Source organism: Anopheles gambiae, chromosome 3, assembly GCF_943734735.2.
Source record: "Anopheles gambiae chromosome 3, idAnoGambNW_F1_1, whole genome shotgun sequence".
NCBI lineage: Eukaryota > Metazoa > Arthropoda > Insecta > Diptera > Culicidae > Anopheles > Anopheles gambiae.
Window position 1 is genome coordinate 38,166,924 of NC_064602.1, and position 15,029 is coordinate 38,181,952.

A 15,029-nucleotide genomic window follows, 5' to 3' on the forward strand; every position below is an offset into this window, starting at 1 on the left:
GTTCTTTGAGGTGAAATGCTTCCTCAGACTATCGAAGACCGGTTGCCAACTTGAATACGTTGATTGTGCTGTGGATGCTAACTCTTGACCAATGTGTTGTCTATGCTTTAGGGGAAATATAGAGTGATTCAGACGAAACATTTGAAACTTTTTTCTTTTCATAACTTGCCCCATATGTTCATTCGTACTCCCCATAGCATCGCACTAGAATTCATCGCTTTGATTTCATACCACAGGTCTATTAGAGAAAAAACATCTTTTCTATCGGCACTATAGTTCATTTTAGTCAGTCAGCATTCATTTTGCTTGTTTGCTTGCTGCTTGCTTCATTGCCACCAACAAACTTCTCAAACAACGCTGTGCAACATCCTTGCAACACGAGAAGTATAGTCGAGTTTTCTGTAAGCGTTCATGATTCATTCCCCTTTCGAAACGTGTATTTATAGAATCCGTTATCTACCCCGTCGGTTCATGTTATAGCTGAATATTCACGGGCATGCGCAGTAAATCGAACCGTTTCGATGAATGGCTGTGAAATTGCCTTTTGAAATAATTTCACATGGAAATCATTAGCATTGTAGCGCACTTTCACAGTGAGTTCATCGTGAGCCAAACGCTGGTAGTTATGTTTCCACCGAGTAGCAAACTTCTCGTTGGTTTTTATTCACAAGATGTAACTTCGCTTCATTCAGTTGACACTCGCCCGCCCTCCCGGCTTGCCTAAACACACACCTTGCCTACACGTTCAGCGGGAGAGCAGTGCTGCAAAGCCCGTTGGTTGCGTTCGAACCTTTCGGGATTGCCGAAGCGGGGGCCTGATTTTTGCTTCAGTATCAATTTGTCACTGCTTCGGGTGTGTTCCGCACACGCGGTTTGACGTTTGACGGACGTCCGGTGCGTTTGGTTACGCGGATCGTTTTTCCTCGCGAAAGGGTGCGTGCGGAAATCGTTACGAACTCCCCAATACGAAGTACGTTGTTCGCCGTGGTCAGCGAGTGTTGAATGTAATGATTGTTTCAGTCCTGTTTACGCTGGTAGTTGTGAAAATCTCCCGGAAAATAGTGTACAAAAGTCATTACGCAAGTGTTGTTTCTGTTTGTTTGAGGCGGTAAAGTGAGACAAAACGTATGCAAACCGCAAGTGTTGTTCTGCCGGTGACGTAGGCAAGGATTATGTTTCCAAAATTGCTTTAATGAGACTCAAGGATCTTTTTGGAAATACCATGCAGAACGCGTCTGGCACATACCGATTTAAATCCGGATCAGTGTGCGGTGGCAACTAGACTAACTGGAATTATTTCAAAATGTGTGTTGTGGATCTGGTTGGATTCTGAGAAGTGGAATAGAATCAGCTATCAGGCTCGGCAGATTCCAATTTTGGAAAAGGATCTCTTGACGAAGCAATCGTGGGAATCGAAAATTTCGCAAACTGTTGATATTAATTTGTGCTGAACACATCTTGCAGCTTGTACGAACTTTTACTCAAAACCGAAGCGGCTCATATGTGATCCTATAAGCCGAGTGGTATATCGAGCCCCTGATGGACAGACGGGGCAGACAAATGTATCGACAATCTTCAAACGACTTCCCTGGCCAGGGCGGCCTACGGTGCCTCGGGAGATTTCAAATACGCAACCACTCGTGCCGGCAGACGTATTTTGGCAAATGTGTTTCTTTGAGCTTTTTAGTGTGCTCGATGTGTTTCTTTTCTGGTGGCACACCACTCGCCAAACCATTCAGCGCGCATTAGATCGTGGGCTGGAGTGGTAACATTGGTGGTGTAGTGGTGGTGAGCCCTTCAGGGCTGAACTTTCCATGAAATGAGCAAAGGCAAAGTGGAATCCCATCAAAGCAGTGGGCCGCCGGGTTCCTCGGGGAAGGTTTTTGCTGAAGTTCAAACGTTGAAGGATTTCGAAGTGCCTGAAGTAACGGGAAGGGGAAGTCAGGGCACCAGGGGTGGCGTGTTGCGGAAATGAGAAATAAAGGCGCAGCTTAAAAAACCAACCTTCCCAACGCAGGAAAGAATAATCTCGTCAAATTAAATCTGATTAATTGACGGCCCCGGATGGATGGGAGTTTGCTGTGGACGGAGGGAGAGGCGTAGTGGAGTGATTGTACGGCAGTGTGGACCGTTGATCCATTCCACACAAAGCGGATAGCTTCAAGCCGGTGGAAAATTCGCAATATTTTGCTTTCTTGCTTGCGGCTGACTGGTTGTTGTATAACTTTTTTATTTCCTCTAACTTTCTTGGCTTCTGCTTCGCATTTGTTCCAGTCCGCATTGTTAGACTGGCTGGAGCATTTTTTGTTTGTTTTACTCCTCTAACCACTGCATTGTTTTACAGTACGAATGTAAATGAGTGAAAGCAGCGAACCTGAATGCATGCTGGAGTAAAAACAAAAGTCGGAAAAGTCTTCCAATTGTTTCCCGGACGATGTGCTAAGATGCTTTGCTGGAGAAAAAAAGGGCGGACAAAAAATCCCTTGGCCTGGAATAATCTGCATGGGATGGTTTTTGTTTCGCTGTGGAATATAATGCTCAGCTGCAGAGGCTGGTAGATTGTGTACGGTTTGTGCTGCCATGCCGTTTCGAAGACACTTCCGCCAACTCAAAGTGGCGAACACTCGTTGGCAGTTGGCGTAAATCGCGTCGCTAAGTTCCAGATTGACATTAAATCGACAATCAGTGCCAAAAAAGGCTCACTTTGGAACTAACGCGGGCCAAAGAGAGAGAGAGAGAGTGAAAAAAATGTACAGCTTTGAGCAATGGGACCGTCACTAATTTCCCGGCTTTGCAAGCAGTTGTGCAGCCGTTACTATGTGCGTAGCTTTGACAAAAAACTAACCAACAACGAAAAAATAAAGTAATACAGTGTGCGAATTTTCCGAGAAGGTTTAGGGCTGAAGTAGAAAAGGATTAATTAAATTCATTAAACAACACTAATCTGTTGTGAGCGCGCCGGGACCGTGCTCTCGGGAGCGCCAGGCGGTCTTGGCAATCGTCTTCGTCACAAAAACGGACCACAGACGTTCGCGAGGGCGGATGGCACTCGGGCGGCTGGTGGTTTTTTTGTTGCAAGAAGCCTGCTGTTTACCATCGCCTGGATATTTCCGGTCGATTTCGTAGCGGAGAGCGTGGGCAGGGTATTGGTTGGTGCGTTTTCCGCAGCATTGTGTACATCCTGCGAGACTAGGATCTCCTGCTGTGTCCTTTGTCTTTTGGGGCGATTTTATAGCTCGTTATCGCTGTCAGAACAATGAAGCATTATGCAGGTATCGCGTGGATAAAAAATCTCTCTCATTTACCAAGATTAGCGACAATTTCTGAGTCTGTTCCTATCGGAAACCTTTTCTAAAAAAATCTGCCAAATATCAAAAATTTAAAAAAGCTCTGCTTTCAAAGAAGTCACATTCACTGTTATCGCTATCGGACGATGGGACGGCTCTCAGGAGTAATCAACAAACGCTCAAGTTCCGTGAAAAAGGCCCTGCACAAGGCTGAGCCAAAAAAAAAAAACAATAAATATCCCCAGAAGAGCATTTGCATATGAAATGTGTTCCGCGTTCCACGAATCGATCGTACTCCATCGTCCCTTACCGGATAGTGGTTCCTTTGAAATATATGATTCCGTTTTTTTGCTTTGTTCCAGGTGCCCTGAAACCTGAGACGCAAGCACTTTAGGCTGCGATGCAAGCTATCGGAAGCGCAACAAACGACAAAAGTGGATATCAAGTGATGTGAGTTAGGGCCGGGACTTCGGTCGAAATCACGCGCGTTTCTGTGTGTGTGTGTGTGGGGGGGTATGTGCGAGGTTTGGGTATTCTGATGATTGTGTGTGCGACAGTGTGCGGTAGTGTGCTTCTCGCACAAGTGTGTGGTGTCAGCTTGATGTGCGTATGATGCTTTTCCGTGGAAAAACGTAGTGCCGTTACACCACCACCACACCCGGCTCCGGTCGCGATCAGCGTGAGGATTGAGCAATAAGTGTAGATATATATCGTAGCCAACTGGCTAAGCGTGTATGGAAACGGTGTCGGCGGCGTGAAAAAAGCCATCCTTCGCTACCGCGAGAGGAAGAAAACGGTGGAAAATCTTGCGGATTTTTTGTAGTGTGTTTGTGTGTGTGCGTGTGTGTCGGGTGTTCTGTGCTAGTGTTGGTTTTTTGTTCTCCAGTTTCTCGGCCACGGTGCTTGGTGCTGGCACCAAACCCAGTCGCCCGTATTTCCTGTGAAAGGCAATTTAATTACTACAAGTGCTGATTGGCCAAACGTGTCGCGGTGGTTGTTTTTTCTCCGTGGCCACGGTGGTATAGCGGCGCTTCAGCGAAGGTGCACTGGATCATAGCGGATTGGATGTCTGGGGCGAAACAAGGTGGAAAAAAGGAAAATCGTCACGGTCACGCTTACGCGCCCCAGTTTGGTGGACCCTTCGGGGGTGGAAAGCAACGGCTGAAGGTAATAATCCCCGGCAAAGGGACTGAAGTGTCTCTCTACATTGTATGCGTTATTTAATCGGTTGTTTCAGACCGTTTCTGTCTTTGCCTTTGCTGTACGTACTGGTGAGGTTGGATTCAGTTGGCTGTACGGTTGGCTGTTTCGATTGGTATAAAACGGCACTGAGCTGCTTCAGCTTATTCACACATGTTTGCGCGTTAATGTGAAGCAAATTAGATTCACCTTGGTGTATTGTTAGATTTTGTAAGAAAAAGGAAGGAAGAAGAAAATACTGTCGATTGAAACGATATCAATTTTCCCTGTCCAATTTGTTGCTAATGAAATGGACCACAGAGAGAGAGGGAGAGGAAGAGCGGAAACGTGAAAAAACACCCAAGGCGATCGATTCGAGTTGAAAAGAAATATTGTTATCTAATTTCCTTTCGCCTGATCGGGAATGTAAAACGCTTCAGAAACAAACGAAGCGTGCCGATCGACATCAATTTACCAATGAATGGACAGAACGAGTGAAAAAAAAAGGAACACGGCCCAGAAATATCGGAAATGTGCCGAAGCGGAGGCAATATCCGAACCGTGGAACGTTCGCATCCGGTCACCGGCCTGCAGCTTCCCTGCTGTGTGGTGCGTTGGAAACGTTCATCTTGTTCTTCGTTTTCATCTTCTTGCTTTTTCTTTTCGCTCACGGAAGCCGTGTCCGTTATCCCGGAAAGGCGTCATGAATTATAGGCTGTTATCATCACATCGTCAATAATAATCATAAAAAAGGAAATAACGATTTCTTGCTCCAGCTTCTTCGGGACACGCTTAGCGAGGGGAAGATCCGAGGGGACGGGTGAGGATGGCGGCAATTGGCAATGGGCGAAAATAAAAGGTCACCCGCCGCCTCCTCCCGTTCATTGTGTCGTTTGTCTTTTCGCCATTTGGATCGAGATCGTTGAGCAGGCAGCGTCACGATCCAATTGCGTTGATAGCTGATAAGAGCGATAGGCTAGCGTGCGGTGGACGGTTGAATGTGTGCACGATTGATTTTGTTTTGCTTCCGGTGCCACTCTCGTGGGACGGTCCGGCACTACTGGTACTACGTGGTGCATGGTGCGTGACAAACGGACTGTTGAACGATGGGACGGGGAAAACAAAAACATAACATCCCGATCTAATCGATCCAAATTATGGTTATGAGTGGAGTGTTTGGAAAAAAACGGGCCGATTGCTGGATGGCAAAAGGGCAAAAGCAGTAGCCAATTTTCAGAGAATGAAAAAAAGGGATAAAATAGTGAAATGGAAGGCGATATGGTTGGTCATTTTTTGTTATTAGCGGAATTTGGGGCAAGTGGGCCACCTTAAGCATTTCAAGTTATAACTCACTAAAACGTGTTTTCCAAAAGCCGATTTAAATCTCACAACCATTTTACATCTATTTCCTCACTTATAAATGAGTTTCGCTTGAAAAAAGTGCAAACAAAACAATTTTTGAAGCGTTTTAAAAAGGGTCCAAAAAGACGTTGTTTTTTGGGCTATGGGGCAAGAGTGCCACTCGTATGGTGCAAGACGGCCACCTGGTTAAAATAACCGTATTTCTTTGATAATTGGAAATTATTACGTTTGTACCACTAGTGTATGTATTCCTACATGTCTTGAGTCACCAATGAACCCCTTTTCATCACAAACTATATCGCAATATGGGTTGTTGCTGGTCTGTTTTTCCGGAGTAGAATCCGCTCGTAAAAGCGCACCATACCACTGAACGCTACAACAATGTTTACATTTTTGACAGCTCGCGCCTATGAAAGATGGTGACGCATTTCCCCCAAATAGAGATGGCTCTTTTGCCCCAAAAGTTGTAACTTTTTTGAAATTGAATTTTTCAGTGACAAAAAGAAAGTTTTTTTCAACTAACCCCACAAAAAATTTCAGGTTTTATCAGCTATACGGTGGTGTAAATATTTTCTCGGTTGATTGTTCACATGATTTGTGAGAGCTTATTTGGTTGGATTAAAAAATTATAGTATTCTGCTCAATTTTGAAACTCAACACAAATCAGTTCAAAACAATGGGAAATATCGATTGGTCTATATGAAATTTGGCTCAGTATACCTAGTCATTGGAAAGCAACCAACTGTATACACAATTGATCATTAAACTTAAGTTTTTAAGGAAAAATGCTTGGTGGCACTCTTGCCCCGTATGGCACACTTGCCCCAAATTCCGCTACTTTGGGAATAGTTTTTACTGGGTGCTATCTGGTGCTTCAGCTTAAATGAGCGTTTTGGAAATACGCCTTTTACAGAGAGAGTAAACGTCCTGTGGACAAAACATGGTTAATGCGCGAATTATTGAAATTACAACTCATGCTCCTTTTTTTCATAGACTAAAAAAACCACTGAAAATAATTAAACTATTTAGCGTATAATAGTTTTTAAAAACACGTTTTTTATTGTTGTACGATTTGATTCATTTTTTTTGTCGAGAAGGTCTTGAAAATACTTATCGGATTGGATGAAGATGTAGAAGTGAATATCCAACGAGAAAATGGAACTTAATGTTGACGTTACATACATTATCATTTGTGTTTCCGTACAGTTTCATTTGTGTTACGTTCTTCTTGTATTTACGACAAAACAAACTGTAAAAATGATTTATTAAAATCGTTCTTCGAAGTTATGCTTAAACCCTTAAACAGTCAGTGAGCTGAAACATATTTTCCTTTTACCATTGTTCAAAAATTTTCACTCTGATTTTGTGGTTTTGGTACAACACTGCTTATTAGTGTTGAGCCTGAAATTACTAAAGGAATAACAAGAACTTAATATAAACGATCCTTTATCTGTTCGGGTAGTCGCAACCAATATTCTCTTTGTTTAAAACGGGATACGCTTCCTAAACATAATCTTTTTTTATTGAAGCTGAAACCATTTTCCCGGTCCTTTGCCTACAGTTTGGACACGATAAGATTTGACTGACGCCTTTGGATGTGACTGCCAATATTGTTCTTATCCATTCTCAATCTCAACTGTCATGTGTCTATTACTAGGCTTCAATTCCGAGCTTTCCAGCATTCGAAGAACTACTTTTGCTTGATGCTAATTGATACAACATCGGAAGATTTGATTGTACGAATGGATCCTCAAGATCTTTAGCTTTTTTAACTCATTTCCAGGATTTGATGCTGAATATGGCCTGTATACAGCAAAGGGGATTTTTTTGTAATAGTCTTTGTACAGTGCCAATAGATTTTAATTGTAATCTGTTAAGCCAGTATAATGTTTTAATACATATGTAATCCAACTGCATTGACAAATTTGCAGTGTTTTAAAGTATTTTTTTTATTTCACTGCTTCTCACAGTAATTGCACATGCATCTGATATTTCTCAACACTAAAAAAGAAAATCAACAATCTTAGTCGTCCATTTCAAACCCCTGCCTCATGGTGCCTAATGGTCCTATATTCCACTCCATCAGCCAAATTAACTAACAAGTTGTGCTTGAGCTGTGGTTCCAAAAAGTTGAAAGAGAGATAGAGAGAAAAAACGCATTATTTTCCCACTCTCTATAAAATGTGTTCTGCGGTGCTTGTTTCGCCAATCTCGTAATTTGCGGCGAAAGTTGTGCAGTTTATCTGAGCGAAACGACCAGAAAATTATGAAATCCTCTAAATAGATGGAGATCTGGGGAGGTAAAATAAGAACCGGCAAGGGCGTCGGCAGGCGTGAAGTGGGCGAAGGTCCGGCAGCATTTTTTTTTTGCGGGAGCTGAGGTGCGGGAACGGATAGGTAATAAGCCCCCGGGAGTGAGATTAGCATTAAAAGCATTGCCGAATGATTTATCAGCTAAGGAGCGCTGGGGAAAAGACTCGGTGCTCCCGGCAAACTGATTTCACCGGTAGCAGCAAACGAAAGCTACCGCGCAAGACAACAGTGGCGCAAGGCTAAGTAAAAAGGAAAAGGCAAAAAAAAAACTGCCAAGAAAGAGGCAAACCCGTGTATTAAGTGAGTTCTACTTTTCGGCTCCGACGTCGTGCTAAACTTTTGGCTTCAGCTCTTGCATTAGCTTTGCTCTATCGAGCAATCTATCCTTCTCACCTTACCGGCGGCACCACTGCTCGTACCCATCGAACTACCCGCGTGCCCTTGTTAGTGCGGAAAATGCAATCGTGCGATATCTGTCTTTTTTTTGGCCTTCTCCACTCTAAACTGTACCATATAAATGCAGAGAAAAGTTTGGCATACTCGTGCTTCGTCCGGCTCGGTGTATGGATACCATTTTGTGTGTATGCGTGTGTGTGTGTTTGTTGTTTCTTAGCACAATCACCGCAACGGTCTCGCGAGGATGCTGGACACAAGGTGCTCAGACACTTCAGCGAGCGATTCTAGTCGGCGAAAGTCGTACGAAACCAACCAGCTATACCAGTGCTCTGAGTGCTGAAGGAATGAAAAGAACCGAACCGAAAAAGAAACCAAACTTCCAGCACAGTCCAGATAAATTGATTGCGATAAGTTGGCTTCCATGATCTGTGGGAGTGCCACGCCGAGCAGTGTGTGCGTCCGGGGCTACAGTTTCGGTGCCGATCGGAGGAAGGGAGGAAGTTAAGATGTTTTGCCATTATTGTTATTATTATTGCTATTTTAAGGTGTCTAGAGTTTTGAACTCCCCTGTACTGGCGCCTGGGTGTGACGCCGAAAAAGAACGAATGCCTGCTCGCTCCCATTTGCCGTGGTCCGTGTGTCTCCAAATGCATTGCGAAAGTTGAATGCGACAAGAAGGCATGGGACTAGGATCGTTAGCGTTTAAGAGTTTCACGTTGGTTGTGGCACCGTGGGCTATCCTCCGGGTATGGTATGACCGTGGCATTTAAGCAGTATGTCCCTCGCCAAGTGCTCGGAATTGCTTTTGGCATGGTACCGCTGCCCTTGAATGGGTGGCACCGGTCAAGACACCGGTGTCGCGTGTGAGAGAACGCGGAGGAGCAAGAAGGACTAGTGGTGAGGAATTAAATTTTCAAGAATTATATGTTGTGGAAAATTTGTCGATGGCCGTTTGCGATAACGATGGGTCGTGATGGGTTTCTGAGGGGAGGTAGCGTTGGTGGGACCGGCGGCGTAGTTAGGGTGGTAGTTAAGTTGTTGTTGACTGTTGCTCCCACGGAATAAAGTCGCGCTTTCTTCGGTCGGTCAAATATTGGCGCCACAGGATAACCCGATGGCTTTTGATGGGTTGAATTAGCGTTCGGGTCACGATAATGGTGCAAGTTTTTACATATTTCACGTAGGTAGAAGAAGCTGGTTTTAAGATTCCTTTTTGCTCATTTTGACCAGCGGGGCAATGGTAATAAATCGAACCATTACTTACATTTGATGTGAACGTTCTAGAACTGCTTAAGTATTAGGAGTTTAGAAAAAAATCTTAAAAGATTCATGAAAAAACTTTGACCTTATTAAGTGAAGTAGAATTAAAAATATTTAAAAAGCCTATATAATATAGTATAGCATAATAATAACGTATAGCATAATATAAATGAATACCAAAAACTTGCTGTAGTTCATGGTTGCAAACTGTTAAGCATGCTTGTTTTACCTTAAACTGTTTAAATGTTAAATTTGTTTAATGGATGCAGTCATGTTTGCAATTTTTGTTTCGTTCTTTCGAATGTGATATAGTTGGCAAACAGAGTCGAATGCCACAACGGTGCATATGGAATGCCCTAACGACAAGATGGGCTTCGTTTGGGACAGATATTCAAAAGCTGCTCTCGTTGCGGTTTTAGTGAATGGCATTTCTATCAAACGAGGACTCTCTTTGTTGTACAGAACATTGACGGGTGGTTCGTTCAGAGCTGCCATCAGCATGATGAGTTTACTGTCATGTATCGAACGATTGGGCACATTCAGTTTGGCCTTTGGAATTTGGACAAGCTTGTGCTGGATGTTTTAGTGGTAGTTTTAGATGTTTTTAAATGAATCTATTGATAGACAACTATCGCTGCAAAAGGACAATTTGAATAGAAATGCTTTAATAGTAATGTTCTTTAAAAAATACATCAACCATTTAGTGCATAGAACATGCTAATATGAACACAAGTTCATGATAATACTCCAACTGTTATATGCTGTCAACGATCTCATACACCCAACACTAAACAAAGCTTTCAGAGTTGGTCGTAACATGCAAGCATGGCGTGGTTTGATACAGATTGTTCCTCATCAGAATGCTCCTCGTAACAGTTCAACGCGCATAAAACTTTCCTATAATGCAAATTTAACATATGGCACACATATCATACGATGGATTGATGGATGTTGCTGAGTAGTGAATCTCATCGTAGAAACAGTTACCTTCACTAGAGCGTACGTTTAACGGGCGGCGGTGTGTTAAAAGACAAAATAACAGCTATTAAGAAAGCTACTGCAGGGGATGATACACTTCACCATTCTCCATATCACAGATGAAGTGAATAATAATGCGGCAGAATACTGCTACGGGGGAGAAAGCCTATTTCCATTGTCAGTCACGGAACGTGAAGCAATGCTGACATTGCAACGTAAGTGAGAAGTGAAATAAATATGTATCTCGTGTCAGATGTAAATAAATACCTTCTTTCAATGCCTCAAAAATCCAACCAGAGGGACGGAGATACACGCAAGAGAAAATATATGTGGAAGTAAAATTCGGATGGAAGGAAAAAAGAAACAAGAAAAAAAATGTTGGAAAATAACCACGGCAATGAAAGGGAGCCGCCGACAGATATTATACCACTCATACGCGCAAGAGCTTTTCGGAGGTTTTCAAGTGAGTCTTAACGCCGCAAAGTGCGTATCAAAAGTGCGGCTCGAAAATTATAATAAGAAAAAATACGTACTCACACACACATACATGTACGCACAGGAAAACAGGCAACGTTTTTTTACCAATAGGACTAACGATTTTCTGTCTCTACAGAGCTATGTGTTGTGTGCGGGATTCGCGTACGCGTCAGCGTAACTGCGGGCACTGGCAGCGGGCACCGTTTGCGTATGAAGGAAAGATGAAAAATAAAGTACATGTGCAAATAACGAATAACCCACATCATTTCCGATCCGGCTTTTCAGCCACTCGAGCCGCGGTGAGCAGACATAAAACCGCAGCCTCAAAAAAATAAATAAATAAATAAACGGGAAAAATGAGCGGTGTGAGGTGGGCTGGAAAATGCGTGAACGCTTCCTTCCTGCCTGGTCGCTTGAATCCATAGTATTCCAATGGCACGGTGAGTGCGCGGTGGAGTTTCCTTAGCCTTGGGCCATTTCTAAGCCTTCGAATTGATTTCGCGTTTCGTGATCATCATTCGTGACAAAAGCGTTAGTCGCTACAACGTTCTTGCGATGGAGCAAATTCTATAAAAAATGAGAAAGAAATTTAGCATTTAGATGAAGGTGATATATTTTTTCGAAAAATTTAAAAACTAACGCATTTAAGAATATGATATCAATGTCAATCTTAATTGTGAAGGTTCTTTTTTTTTCTTTATGAATCTATATATACATCTTTCATAAGAAGGTAACATATAATGTATACTGAACGATTGAAAGGAAATCCTTTTCTCTTTGTCTCGGAGCAAAACATAAATTAATAAACAGTTCATTCGATCAATTCAGGAATTAGGAACAAGAGGAAAAAAGAAATTTTATCGCAATAGAGTGTCACGTCGTGTGTCAGTGTCACGTCCTTAAACATATTTAATTAACTCATCAATTTATTCAAGTTTCAAAATGCTTCAAATATCTCCCTGTCCTACTCCCACTTAAAAAATTAAGTCTATATAATAAAGAAGTCGATGCATAGCTCTATTTTGCTCCACCATTTAATAAGCAGTTATTGACATATATATGTAAAAGGTTTTTACAATAATGTTCACTCAACCAAGCATCGTACAGGGTCAATTATATATACAATGTACTAAATCTAGTGTAAATATACAGAAACGATTATAATCAGGAAAATAGACTCTTAGCTTTGACCCTCTTGAGTCACACACGATTTTGTCCTAATTTTGGACTTTTTTGATATTCTTCAACTTTTTTAAGTATAATAAAAAGACAAATAGGGCGGGTGGTCCCGTTGGACAGTCGTCTACTCGAACGACTCAATAAAATGTCCGTCATAGGTTCAAGTCTAAAATGAACCGTCCTCCCGAGGCAAGGATTGACTATTCGACTGCGTGGTAATAAAATATATCTCGAAAACCTGTATAGGCCGGCATGTCCGCGTAGGACGTTTCTACCAAATAGAAGAAACAAGGACAAATGTTGTAAAAATGACCGAAAATGTATTCAGACCGCTGCATGCACCACAATTAAAACCTCAATGCGATGATGAGATGATTGAAACTTTTTCAACTAACTGTCAAAAAATTCATACGCGTTTTGATCAAATGTTCGGAATTACTAGATCTCTGTATTATACAGACTTTAAAAACATAATAAGCTTTAGATAACGTTCACAAATATCTAACTAACTGTTTCGGACATATCAAACAATACAATTGAAAGGAAAAAACCGGTTCTGAAGCATCAGCAGCACAAGCTCATACCCATGTTACAACTTGTAACGAACGATAAAGTTTTTAGGTGATTTTATTTATACTCATTTTTCTTCATCCGCCTTTGGAACTGGCAGCCCTAACCTGTTTTGCTACCGTACTCAAAAAGAAAAAGAACTAAACATTTCTATACCGTTTGCCCTCAAAGGACCGGCCTAACAATGGTGGCCCGAATAGTCCCCCTTCCCGGCCTCCCACAAATGGTCCGAAATGCTCGGTGATGTTTGATGTCTTACGAGCGGTGGTTCGTCTTTGGTTCCCGACGGCTGGAAAAGGATAAGAAGGAAGATGTTGTTATTTTACTTTTTTCTCCCTCGCGCCTTTTTTGCTTCCCTTTGCCCTGTATGCTACTAAGACCCAGACGCGCTCCATACGCGTTATACTATTACACCTGCTCTGTTTTGCGACTCCGAGCTTCTTTCTTCGAGGCCTTGGGGGAGGGTGGACCTGTTTCTTTTTTGTTTCGATGTGAACCATGATCCCCAGAGTGTACCTTAAACCAGTGTACCGTGGGGTAAGCAAGCCGAAAGTCTAAAAGTTGTTCCTTTACCAGTGTCTTTAAGTTCGTTCGTGGTAGGTTCGTTTGGTAGCGTCTAGTTGAGCTAGTGCCATAGGAGGGAGAAAATAACAATGACACGAAAAAAGGGCAAACAAGGGTGTATAGCAAGGAAGTGAAGAATTGTTTCCTGGAACTAGACTCGGCGACGGAAGCGAAATCATCGATCGGATTTGACGGCAATCGCAATGGACCCGGGCAAAAATTTAAGAAAGCTAAACTGGATGGCCTGCAAGCGTCTTGGAAGCGTCGATGGAAGGAAGCTGCAAATCCTTGGAAGGTACACGGTCCGGTGACTACGTTGATGTTCTAGGCGTGCCCCAGGGAACACTGGAAGGATTGTGTTTGTGACTCTCGCATTTGACTGAAACGTTGAAGAGGAGAGACCTTCGATGGCAAGTTTACCCAGGGGATGAACGAGGCTTGCCAGGTGTCTGCATACGTGACAGTCCATAATCCAATGTGAGCCATAAAATTCGGGATTCGGAGTTGTTTGCTCGGGAACAGTGGTTTTAAACGGGAGGAAATTTTTTTTTGCTTGATGTGTATCGTAGGCTACGAAATATACTTGTTCCGGATGAGAAGGTCTCGTTTGCATTTATTACGTCACATTATACTTGGAGAACATTTTTCAAATATAAAACTAAAACAAAAAAAAAACAATAATGGTGTATTTCTATTAACTAGTAATGATTGTGCTAGTTCTCGAGGGAAAACATATGTGACAAGTCATTGTTCTGCGCATACTTTATGTAATTCATACCAATTATTGCAAACTGTGAATAATGAGTCCTTGAATTCCCAGTACAGTTGTGCGCCTGAACAATTTTATGTTATGTACCAAGTGCTCCAGCAACGTAAAGCATTTAGTTTAAGTTTTAGTAGCCTCTCTAGATGTGCTTTATGAAACTATTTGTTCGTTGTTTGATGGTATTGAAGAACAATTTCCAATTTTGAAAAGTTTTGACAAGCTAAAAATTGGCCCAGGTGTTCGGAAGTGTTTTTCCACAAGTAAATTTAAGGTGAAATAATTTTGCAAATCAATAACCTCACTGTTAAATTCAAATGAAGTTGAAATGATACTTGCGGAAAAGGTTTCAAAGAATTTCTAATTATTTAAACTCACACTTCAGTGCTAAAGGATTCATTAAATTATTTTTATTTTTTTGTTGAGTTCAAAAGAACACGTGTAATATTCCCTTTGAAGTGGATTAAATGAAACGGATTGAATTACTAGTTAATTTTTCTTTGGTACCATGTTTAATACTGCCTTTAAGGTTTCAGATATTAATGAAATTGAAATTATATCACATTTTGTACTTTTAAATGTGATCATTGAAATATCAATACGAATTAGGTTAATTATCGCTTTGTCGTATACAGCGTCTCGAATGGTAAAAACTGAACACTGTATTGCTAAAAATACGTTACAAATGAATTCTAGTTATA

The 15,029-nt window shown here is 42.0% G+C and overlaps 1 protein-coding gene across 6 annotated transcripts in view; it reads left to right on the forward strand.

Moving 5' to 3' along the window:
• Nucleotides 1-745: 745 nt before the first annotated feature.
• LOC1279073 (neural cell adhesion molecule 1) overlaps nt 746-15,029 on the forward strand; it is a 200,389-nt gene continuing 186,105 nt past the window's right edge. Inside the window, exons 1-2 of one of the 6 annotated variants that reach the window (XM_061662147.1) lie at nt 746-1,004; nt 3,650-4,454. The gene's annotated coding sequence lies outside the window, so the exon portion shown is untranslated. Of the gene's footprint in view, nt 1,126-3,649; nt 4,455-15,029 lie in introns of all 6 variants that reach the window. The other 5 variants (XM_061662144.1, XM_061662143.1, XM_061662145.1 and 2 more) reach the window with 5 other exon arrangements.